The 12,403-nt window shown below is 33.1% G+C and overlaps 2 long non-coding RNA genes across 3 annotated transcripts; one reads left to right on the top strand and one right to left on the bottom strand.

Annotated features, from left to right (window-relative positions):
• Nucleotides 1-648: 648 nt before the first annotated feature.
• LOC124442896 lies at nt 649-2,066 on the top strand. The gene is made up of 3 exons (XR_006947423.1): nt 649-784; nt 1,554-1,901; nt 1,989-2,066. It is a non-coding gene; the product is annotated as an uncharacterized LOC124442896 (long non-coding RNA).
• A 5,576-nt stretch (nt 2,067-7,642) lies between these two features.
• LOC124441907 lies at nt 7,643-12,006 on the bottom strand. Of its 2 annotated transcripts, none has more exons than XR_006947030.1 (3): nt 11,877-12,006; nt 9,658-9,865; nt 7,643-7,832 (listed from the first exon to the last, which is right to left on the bottom strand). It is a non-coding gene; the product is annotated as an uncharacterized LOC124441907 (long non-coding RNA). The 2 variants fall into 2 exon arrangements; XR_006947029.1 differs by lacking the exon at nt 11,877-12,006 and adding an exon at nt 10,238-10,290.
• Nucleotides 12,007-12,403: the final 397 nt, after the last annotated feature.

Raw genomic sequence — 12,403 nt, 5'->3', positions numbered from 1 at the left:
ATTTTAAAATTGTCATCTGAATAGGAATTCGCATTGTGAGAGTTGTTCAAAAACGTTTAACCATATCTATCATTAAACATTCATTAAAGCAATCATTCATTATACAAGAACGTGAATCACACAGCTTTCATTAAACATTCATTAAAGAACGCCAATTGAGTACGATTCATCAGATAAATATAAAATTAGTATAAAGTTAGACACAACATGCAATTTAAGTATTCGGTCAGAGATTTTCAAATTTCTTCTTTTATATAAATGAACTCAATGTTATATACCAATACGACAAGGACAATTGTAACCTCATTTAACTACATCTCATCACTCAAAATAACAATTGGGGAAGATGGTGTTTACTGACTGTGGTTTTAGCCCTTGAACTCAATAAAACAAAAACAGAATACTTTTCGAGTAAATTACTCGAGTAATGTTATCCTAAAGATAAGCGAAGACAAAAGATTAAATCTGCCAAAGTTAAAGAAACCAAAGGACAAAAAAATATTCAGAAAATTCTGATTTCTCAGACTTTGTAAGCCTTTATGATGTTATGAGCTCGAGACTCAATAAACATTTTAAATAAACGACAACATTCTTCAATTTTATATTTTTTCTAATTACAGGCATGTTTCGACTTAAGTGTATCTGTAAGTCATCTTCAGTGTGAATAGTTATGTTATTTACAGGCATAACCAACTGAATATCTTTAGGAAGTTTGCGCAGTTGGTATGTCCTTTGATAAGCTTCCTGCTTTCATGGCAACTTTACAGCTACTCTTAAATAAAATGTACGTTACTCAGTTTTTAATTCATTTAACGTTTTAGGAGCTAGATTGCTAACGCATTGAACAATTGTTCATTAAATATTCTTAACTTTTTGAAATTCCCTTATACAAAGAATACAGGCGCTGGTTAATGAATACAACAATAAATTAGATGCAATTAACTAGCCATTTTAACTTGCGTGTTTGAAAATATTTCAGTTCAACGCCTAAGAACTTTGATCGCCGACGGGTGCGTTATTGTGTTGATTTCAATGTTAGAACAGAGTTATGTTAAATTCCCAGGAGCAGTTGTAAAAACGATTTGTAATAAATGCATTGAGCTGACAATCGTGTAGGCATACACAGGCTTAGAAAGTTGATATGGCATTGCAATTATAGCAATAGATTAATTTCTAATGATCTCCTTTTTATATACGTCCTGTACAATTGACAGCATGCCTAGGAACTGACCAATCAGAAGACAAAAGATTTGTGCATTTTGTGGCATATTTTGAAATTAACTCAGAGAACATGTGACCTGACGTTTGAATCTACCATCATTTCATTTAATACTGACATGAAGAAAAGTTAATAGAAATACAAATGACGCTTGTGTGAAAAGTTTGTTTGAGTTCTTTGAAAGCAAATTTAGGTAAATGTATTTTTGATGCTCATTTTGACGGAGTACTTTTTGCATCAAAGCTCAAAATATGAACGATATGTGAAACCTAAATATTTCTTGCCATCGAGTTTTCGATTTAGAAACTAATGTTTGTTCTATGCTTGAATATAGACTTGAAAGTTATTTTGTTGTGCGGCAAATGATCACCAAATATTATGGAGAAACAAAGATTAAATGTTGTTAGTTTATGAATGTGGACTCGTACGTATAACTAAAGAAAGTATTTATTGTTGACGATGGACATTGATGTGGCATTTAGAAGCTGAGCTACACGTACCTTAATAACAAACATTTTGTACAATGCAGTGATTAAACTCTGTAAATTTGCTTAAAATTCTACTTGCCTTCAACTGCTTTAACTTTTGCATACCGTCGTCCCACACGAAGCAAAATGAAATGAAACTCCATGGACGAGAATATTCAGCATTCAAAGAGTAAAAACTAAACATGATGTTCAATGTAAGTAATTTTTTTCTTTACTATTTTTGTCTGTAAAATTTTAAAAAAATATCTTGAACTAACATTTACATTAATTATTTCATTTAGAAGTCCTTTGAACAAAGATCAAGTGTAAACAAAAGATGGTAGTCTTAAGAAATGCTTTCATCAGCTCAACATGAGTGTCAATACACAAGTCACTGTTTTATTAAACTATGAATGTTCTAAAACGTTTTTTCTGGACATTCTGTCAAGATTACAATTCCTGCTTGATCAATTAATCACAAAGACAAGTCAATTATAAACTACGATTTATCATGGTAAGAAAAATACTCTTAAGTCTTTCACAACAGCAGAATATACACACCCAATTGTTATAAATATGTAATTTTTGTATAATTTTCTTTTGCAGATGAATAGAGCTCCGCTATCATCGAATGTCTAAATGTACAAATCAGTTGAATTGTGAAATTCTTCGAGAGAAAAACAGAGATTTTCATTTGTCATTTTCTTGAGAATGACAAATTAAAAGTTAGCAGTCGTAATTTTCGGACTGACTGTCCATATTTCTAATATTTATACCGAATGCCATGCCCAACCAAAAAATATAGAGTGTTTTCTTTCTGTGCATGTCGTCGTTGACATGAAACTGGGAATGTTTGTGATATAGCATGAAATTGGATACGATGGTTGTACCTTATGAACGTTATGAATTTTCTTAAATGAAGTATTTTAGCAATGGTTCTATCTAGGTGCTGAGCATCTTAAAACTTTATTGTCACCCTTGGCTAGGGATTCGTCGTTCATCGTCGTTGGTCGTTAAACGCCACGAGGAAATCGTCGAAAACTGTGAGTGTAAACTGTTACGTATATTTTATTCTGCTAACAGGTGAGATCTCCAATTCAAGGCAATCTTTTTGTATTTAGTTGAATTTAAAACTTAAAAAAGAAATGTTAAACTGTCATACAAGGTTGCTCCAAGATTAGCATTTTTTCTCATTAAACAAGAAAATGAACCAAAAACGCTGCAACCATTTTAAAGAGCTTCACAACTTCTGAATAGCTTATTGAAAAAGTAAACTCATAAATATTTCGTAAGACTTCCATACAAGTCTCTCTTCAGTTATGAAAGTCCCAGTCCCAGTAAATAAATGATATTTGGAAACTAAAAAATAAATATGTTATCAACTATGTATTTAAACATTTTTATGTACTACTATTGTTATTTCACCTTTTGTGATACAAATTCATTTCCTCTTTGTCTATAATGTTGTACGTTTTCTCAAAAAAAGAATTTTTCGAGAAGAAAAAATAAAAAAAAGATAAATGTATCCATTGCCAGTTAATAATATTGTGTTGATTTTTGGGATTTTTTTTTTGTCACAGTACATTTCAAGATAATTATTTTCTCGCAATGTTATTATGGTCTGGTCCAAATGCTTTTGTTTCAATTTCTATCGCTCGTTCATAAAAATCTTTAGCTTTTTCGTACTCTCCCATTTTCCTGTAAACTTCACTCAGATTGTTGTACGTTATCGCAATATTAACATTGTCCGGTCCAAATGCTTTTGTTTGAATTTCCATCGCTCGTTCATAAAAATCTTTAGCTTTTTCGTACTCTCCCATTTTCCTGTAAACTTCACCCAGATTGTTGTACGTTATCGCAATATTAACATGTTCAGCTCCAAATGCTTTTGTTTGAATTTCCATCGCTCGTTCATAAAAATCTTTAGCTTTTTCGTACTCTCCCATATCACTGTAAACTGAACCTAGATTGACGTACGTTTTTGCAATATTAACATGGTCAGGTCCAAATGCTTTCGTTTGAATTTCCATCGCTCGTTCATAAAAATCTTTAGCTTTTTCGTACTCTCCCATATCACGGTAAACTGAACCTAGATTGTTGTACGTTTTCGCAATATTAACATGGTCAGGTCCAAATGCTTTCGTTTCAATTTCTATCGCTCGTTCATAAAAATCTTTTGCTTTTTCGTACTCTCCCATTTTCCTGTAAACTTCACCCAGATTGTTGTACGTTATCGCAGTATTAACATGGTCAGGTCCAAATGTTTTCGTTTCAATTTCCACCACTCGTTCAAAAAAATCTTTTGCTTTTTCGTACTCTCTCATTATAATGTAAACCGTACCCAGACTGTTGTACGTTATCGCAATATTAACATGGTCAGGTCCTAATGCTTTTGTTTGAAGTTTTATCGCTCGTTCACAAAAATCTTTTGCTTTCACGTATTCTCCCATTTCTATGTAAACCGAACTCAGATTGCTGTATCTTACCGCAATATCAACATGTTCAGCTCCAAAAGCTTTTGTTTCAATTTCTATCGCTCGTTCATAAAAATATTTTGCTTTTTCGTATTCTCCCACTTCACTGTAAACCCAACCTAGATTGTTGTACGTTATCGCAATATTAACATGGTCAGGTCCAAATGCTTTTCTTTGAATTTCCATCGCTCGTTCACAAAAATCTTTTGCTTTTTCGTACTTTCCCATTTCACTGTAAACCCAACCGAGATTGTTGTACGCTGTCGCAATATTAACATGGTCAGGTCCAAATGCTTTCGTTTCAATTTCTATCGCTCGTTCATAAAAATCTTTTGCTTTTTCGTACTCTCCCATATTATTGTAAACCAAACCCAGATTGCTGTACGTTGTCGCAATATTAACATTGTCTGGTCCAAATGCTTTCGTTTGAATTTCCATAGATCGTTCATGAAAATCTTTTGCTTTTTTGTTCTGTCCCATTTTACTGTAAACTTCACCCAGATTGTTGTACGTTATCGCAGTATTAACATGGTCAGGTCCAAATGTTTTCGTGTCAATTTTCACCACTCGTTCAAAAAAATCTTTTGCTTTTTCGTACTCTCTCATTATAATGTAAACCGTACCCAGATTGTTGTACGTTGTCGCAATATTAACATGGTCAGGTCCAAATGTTTTTTCTTGAATTTCTATCACTCGTTCATAAAAATGTTTTGCTTTTTCGTACTCTCCCATATCACTGTAAACCGAACCCAGATTGCTGTACGTTGTTGCAATATTAACATGGTCAGGTTCAAATGTTTTCGTTTCAATTTCTATCACTTGTTCATAAAAATCTTTTGCTTTTTCGTACTCTCCCATTGTCCTGTAAACCTCACCCAGATTGTTGTACGTTATCGCAATATTAACATGGTCAGGTCCAAATGCTTTTGTTTGAATTTCCATCGCTCGTTCATAAAAATCTTTTGCTTTTTCGTACTCTCCCATTTTACTGTAAACCAAACCCAGATTGCTGTACGTTGTCGCAATATTAACATGGTCAGGTCCAAATGTTTTCGTTTCAATTTCTATCGCTCGTTCATAAAAATCTTTAGCTTTTTCGTACTCTCCCATATCACTGTAAACTGAACCTAGATTGACGTACGTTTTCGCAATATTAACATGGTCAGGTCCAAATGCTTTCGTTTCAATTTTTATCGCTCGTTCATAAAAATCTTTTGCTTTTTCGTACTCTCCCATTTTACTGTAAACCGAACCCAGATTGTTGTACGTTGTCGCAATATTAACATGGTCAGGTCCAAATGCTTTTGTTTGAATTTCATCGCTCGTTCACAAAATCTTTTGCTTTTTCGTACTCTCCCATATCACTGTAAACCGAACCCAGATTGTTGTACGTTGTCGCAATATTAACATGGTCAGGTCCAAATGTTTTCGTTTCAATTTTTATCGCTCGTTCATAAAAATCTTTTGCTTTTTCGTACTCTCCCATTTTCCTGTAAACTTCACCCAGATTGTTGTACGTTGTCGCAATATTAACATGGTCAGGTCCAAATGCTTTTGTTTGAATTTCCATCGCTCGTTCATAAAAATCTTTTGCTTTTTCGTACTCTCCCATTTTACTGTAAACCAAACCCAGATTGCTGTACGTTGTTGCAATATTAACATGGTCAGGTCCAAATGTTTTCGTTTCAATTTCTATCGCTTGCTCATAAAAATCTTTAGCTTTTTCATATTCTCCATTCTCCCAAAGCAATAAACCCAGCTCGTTGTACGAATATGAAACATCAACATGATCAACACCTAACACTTTAGTTTGAATTTCTATCATTTTATAAAGTACTTTAGTTGCAAGTTTATAGTTGCAAAATCTTTCCAAAACATCTACAAAATATTTGGCCAATTTCCAATTTCTTTCATCAAGTTTTTGTTTTGATGATTTTACATCGAACAATTTATTTAGGAAATGCTGAAATGATGAATTTGTTATGAATTTAATTAGATGTGGAATTATTTTGATTTCATCTTCTCTGTCTTTAAAATGATTTAGTGCCCAAGCAACTTGACACAAAAGATCAGCTGCAGATTCTTTAGAATTATTTTCGTTTTGTTTACAGCCAAAGGTCTGCGATGAATAATTTATGATGGCTTCGTGTACAACGCTGTGCAGGCGGATGTCGTTGTTTTCCGTTTGAAGGAATAAAGAACAATGCTTTAATTGAAGACAGACATCTTCTGCAGATTTTGTGGATCAATGCTTTTAATAAATGTATTATAACATCTTGTGGTAAGGGATCGAAAGATATTATTGAGAAAAGTTTAAAACATGTTCCAACAAGATGGATTCTTCGGCATTTTTTGTACTGCTAACATAACAGTTTTCATTCCTAAGTAAGATGGGTTTATTTTTGAAAATTGGCATCCATGTTCTGTCGCTCTCCTTCATTCAACTTATCAAAATATTGCTCCCACGTGAATGTCGGATTTACACTTTTACACTACCTACGTAGGAAGCAGCATTTGCCAGGAACAACGGTTGACGATCTAATTTGTCTGATAAATCCTTTAAATTTTTCATCTTGATTTGAATATCAGAAAAGACAGATAGAAGTTGTCGACATTCTTCATTGTTCATACCATGACTAACTGAAATGTGTTTATTTAGATTTCCATCTGGTGGTATAGCATCTGTATTTTGGACAGTTACTATAATTTGACCATTTTTCCAGCTCTGATCACCAACTTGAGGTAATAATGGATAAATTTTATGAAGTTGAACCACGTTATCTACAACAATCCACCATCTTTGCCAAGATTTCAGTTGCTGTGTCAGCAATAATTGAAAATCTTTAATTTTGTCTTCGCTGCTTTTTGCTTCTTTCAGAATATTTTCAATGACATTTTTATCATTGTTAAAGCGTTGATAAAGTTCAGCATAAGTTTTCAAAAGAGAGTCGACATCTTTTCCGTCGAGTGTCATCACAAATGTCGTATTCTTTTCCCAGTCAAACGAGTTATGCATTTCTTCGCAAATTTGTCTAGCTAATTGAGATTTACCACTGCCAGGATTACCAGAAATATAGTAATATGTTAGTTCATTATTGTTAGTACTGCGCAAGTTATTGAGATCTGCGGTGATTTGATTAAGTAATTTTGTACGTTTAACTACATCGTGATTTGATTTGCAAGGAAGTACATGAAAAGAATTAAATTTGTTTCGTTCACTTTTTATTTTGATAATTTCAGTGAATAAAAATCCTAGATCTTGAAACGACTTTTCAATATCACAAACCATTGTGTGATATTCAGTATCAGATACTTTTCCATCTTCGTTATGAGCGAGTTTGTTTCTTACATCACGTAGTTCCTTCACAGCAGCTTCAGTGTTTGGGTCAATTTTGTTCCAATTGAGTGGGTAAACAATATTGCTCTACATAATGCCGTACAATCCCACTTACTTGTGTCACCATCTTTAAATTTTGACAAAATTTGTTTATCACAAAATTTTTTCTCTTTGATTACAATATTGAACAACTTCTGACCACTAACGTTTGTATTATCCCATTGTCCGTAATTAATGTTCCACTCTTTGATAAATAAATCAACAAGTTTCTTTTTAACGACATTTTTAAGTATTTTCTGCAAGTAGTTGTAATTCTTTTCTTCTCTTGACTCCATCTAAGGGTCATAAGTTTGTTTATATCAACATAAATTGTTTGTTTAATTTGAATTTATAGACAACTAAAATTGTTGAATATCAAACATAGCTACGTAATGTTACAGTTTTACTTGTACGTGTAAATGAATATCGAGGATGGCAGCTGAAAACAACGCAATTGGACATTTTAGTTTTACTGCATTTAGGCATTTGGCCACATTTTGGTAGTGACGTCGCCAGGATTTTGCAAATGCGGTTACAAAATTTGTACCACGTCTGTCGCTAGCGAAATGGCCCTAAAAATTGCTTCTACACTGGGAAATTTTTGAAATATTTATCACAGCATGAAAAGTTTCTATTTTTTAACTTCCCAGCTTAACCTTGGCGGATTTGTACATTCTTCCTGTTATAACGTTAAGTAGATTGATTATTGATTTTAATGAAATGTTTTTATTATATAATACTCCCAGAATTTCAGTATTTTAATGAACCTTACTTATTTTAATGAACATTGCTATTTTTGTATTTTTGTGTCATGAATGTACGATCTCATACAAGCTCTATGATATGGTGAAATGTGGTTTCTGACATGCATAACAATATTACTTGTTCTTCCTTGCCCACTAGAGACTTGAATTATTCTAAAATTATTGTTTATTTTTTTTATTTTTAAGAAATTCAATTCTTTATCACTTGGCTAACAACCCAGAAAGGATAAATACAACGCAAACTGGTCTACACAGCTAATAGAATACTTCCCTTTACAGTAAAGTTTTGTGAATTCGTAAGAACTACATTAATGCCATGTGCTTCTTTTTCAATTTTGAATGATGAATATGAAGACTCTTATCTAAAATTCAATTGTGGAGCACTTAGGGGGAACGTGCCCCCTTTCCAGGCCCTACTTTTGCGAAGCCACTGCATATTGGAATAAAAATGGAGGTACTGAGTTATATTATCACTTAGGAAGGTGTTTAACAATTTGTCTAACTGACACACAAAGTTTGTTTCTGGCAGTCTACTTGAATACAATGACTACTTAGTTAGCTGTACAATAGAAATATATATGAAGCAGAGAGTTCTGTAATTTAGGCTTTGCTTTAAATATAAAGATTCCTATTTCCTATAAATGATCTGGTTGTCTTGTAGAATTAATTGTAAAGACAAACATAAAATTAATCTTCCTTCCAAAAAAACATGTAAAACATAAGACATGTCACTTTTGGTGGAAAAAACAAAAATTTCGTTCTTGGTGTGTGGAATGCAAATTGAGACTGTGTTCAGGCGTACATTTAAAAAATTAATCAATTACACACCGTGAAATATTGTGGTGTATTCTGGCATTGCCTTTTAATAATATTCTGTATGTAATCGACATCTGAATTTTATGTAAATGCCATAAAATGTACAACTTATTTGCCGAGTTTTTTGCATGCATTTCAAGTTTCTTAAAACGTGCCTAACACTTAAAATGTTTTGGAAAATCTAAAAAATAACAAAAAAGCTTTAACTATACAACGTGTATGTTTCTTACAATAAAAATTTGTTGTGGCATAGGCTTATTGGAAAGGGGGCACAGGACCCCAAAGGTTTCAGTAACCGTAGGCATTTGAGCTTAAACTCCATAGGTCATTTGCATAAGCAATCAAAAAAAAGCTAAAAAGACGTCAATGAAATTAAGTTATAAGAAAGAAATGGAGCATGAAGAAAAAGATTTAAGTATAGGACTTTAGCTCATGTGCTATCTACATACACTCCCATGCACACAGATTAAACTTAGTAATCCAGAAATCACTCTCATATGTTGAACCATTGCATTTTAAAAGAAAGCAACCAGTCACATACCCTTTTTGGTGATGCGTATTGTATAACAGCAATCCAAAACTCACACTCAAATCCCAATGTGAAACCAGGTGTTTGTGTGTTACAAATCCGTCAATGCAGTTATTCGACAAGTCAAGAGTATTACCAAAGCATTGGTTTAATTAACAAAGCATAAGGATCCACAAACATCACCGCAAACGAATTTATAAGTAGATTCTGCTTTGTTTTTCTAAAAATACAATTGTGAAATGTCTTAAGTATACATTTACAAAGTAGCAGTATGGATGTTATCAGTGCCTGTGCACACAGAACCTTTTTGCTGTTCAATGTTGTCGTAGCGACTAAAACTTTGATAGTGTGTGGCAAATGGCGGAAAACAGAATGTTATCAGAGACACGAAATTTTCATTCAAATATGCAACTGCATCAACAATTTACATCCTACATGCCTCCAAGCTTTATTTTGAGAATAATATAATGATCATAGTATGACAAATATTGCTTATCATGCATCGAGTGAACACTTGTTTTGTTGCTTTAGACATAGTTGTTGGAAAATTAAAAAGAAGGATCACTCTGGTGGACAAAGATATCTTGTTTACCATTGGTGACGCGGTTTAAATGACAGCCTAGCAGAATTTTCCCCGAAGTTCACAATTTTTCTGACTTTCCATGATGCGTGAGTGTGAATGCACACACCAATCAAACAGAACAAGAAACACATGCAACTTGAAATGATAACGACCAATTTGCCTTAAGAATCATCGATTTTGTGTCAATATTAATGAATTTTACGTTGACATCAATTAAAATGCATCAAAGATACTTGTTTTCAGTTGGTCATGCATACGATTTTCAGCAAAAGAATCCAATAAGAAAAAAAATGTTGTGCTTCTTGAAGATAGTCATGTCAGAAAAATTAAAATCACTCCGTATAATGATATGCATAACTGAAATTCTGTGATGTGTCATTATTTTGACACATTTTGTTGAATTTGTAGAATAATATTTGAAATGAAGTATTGGAGTGTATTGCTAGCGATGATGCTGGAAAGTTTAGTGTTTCCAACGTTAAATTATCTAAACTTTATTTGTAATTGTTTAAAACCCCATCAAAATCAGCAAATGTTTTTCGTAACAAAAATGCCTTTAAACAAAGACACGGAGAGAACACAAAAGTAATGATTATGCAAATCTGTAGCAACTAATTTTTCCATAGTTATCTAACGCAAAATTTGCGAAATATAAAGAACTAGATAATAAACTGTATACTCTCTTTTGATGTAAATATTCTAGTCCTATATTCACTATAATATCAATGGTTGTACGTTGACGTACCATCTAAATTGACCAAAGATCTAGCGATGCATCTGGCACAATACATAGAATTGTTCTCATGTAATCGCGTACGCTAATTTGATGGGATACTATAACGGACCCGGGCTGAAACTTAGCCATTTTTATTGTTTTTTGAAGTGTTTTATTCGAAGATTTGTGCTAAGATTGATTAAATAATGAAGACTTACAATACAGTAGTAACTAGGGGAACTAAAGCACAAATATCAGCGAATGGGGAACAAATTAAAAGGTTAAAAATGAGCCAAACAAGAAACTTCCTTTACATAAAAACAAATGTGCTGCTTTACAGCTTCCCTTTTCTCTATTTGTTCGCATGTCTGCATTTTTCATTTGGTAACCGCCGTGGCGAACAATTCAACCTGTTAGTGGCCATTGCTTGCGCGAGCAATAGAGACAAAACGAAACTTATTTGAGAAAACAACTGGCCCTAAGAGAGTCACAACACGTTGCTACACACATTATGTGTGTCCTCTTAAATGTTTGTCAATCTCGAGTTCTTTAACGTAGACCGCATGGAGTAGTTATATTTTGATGCTTTTCACTACATATGGCCCTTAGAGGGTTAAGTACAGTTTCGGTTAATAGAAAATATATAACACTAACAGGGACCTGTTATGACTCACATCACAGCTGTTTTTCTCTAAAAATCCCATGTCTGAAAACAGTGACATTTAAAACGGTACGAATCTTATCCTGTGAGAATAAACGAACTTAGTAACTATCATAAGAGCAACAAGAATCACTTTGGCAATATCGCCAATATATTTTTGAACGCTTTGTTAGTCATTTTATCAGACATCAGAACCAAACAATTAAAAAAATTTGTTCTTTGAACAAACGTCTCTACTTATATATGGCAAAATTCGTGTAAATCAGACGTACCTGTGTCGAGAGGAGTGAAGAGCTTGTTCAAATTAGAAATTTGTCAATATACTGTAAAACGTCTTGAGAAAAATGATGCTATCTGTTTCAATGCGATTGCTTTTAGAATTTGTGAAGCTCCTTATCATAGAAGAGGTGGAGTTGCAGTCAAACACTGCAGGTTGCTAAGATAGAAGGAATGTTGATGAAATTGAACGAATCTTATTGGTTGGCAAATAATTAGTTATGCTACTAGCAACTGTTGCTACCATGCAAGAAAAATTTTTAATAAAAAATAGTGGATTTCAGTAAATGGACAGCTGTTTTTACATTTGTAGTTCACCCAATTGATCTAAACTCTCTGAAAGTATGTCCTCTCATTTGTATTTAGCATTTCCTTGACATATAGAATCAGCATATCTCATAAAAACTAAATAGTCTGCAAGTGAAGAATGTCAAGTCACGATAAAACTTTTACATACACAAATTATTCGTAATGACAGGAGCACTACATGCGGTCGTTTTAACAAGAACTAGCTAATGCAAGC

This window comes from Xenia sp. Carnegie-2017, unplaced genomic scaffold (assembly GCF_021976095.1).
Source record: "Xenia sp. Carnegie-2017 unplaced genomic scaffold, XeniaSp_v1 HiC_scaffold_20, whole genome shotgun sequence".
NCBI classification, from domain to species: Eukaryota; Metazoa; Cnidaria; class Anthozoa; order Malacalcyonacea; family Xeniidae; genus Xenia; species Xenia sp. Carnegie-2017.
Note: the sequence above shows the minus strand (reverse complement) of the source record. Positions and strands in the feature narration are given on the sequence as shown.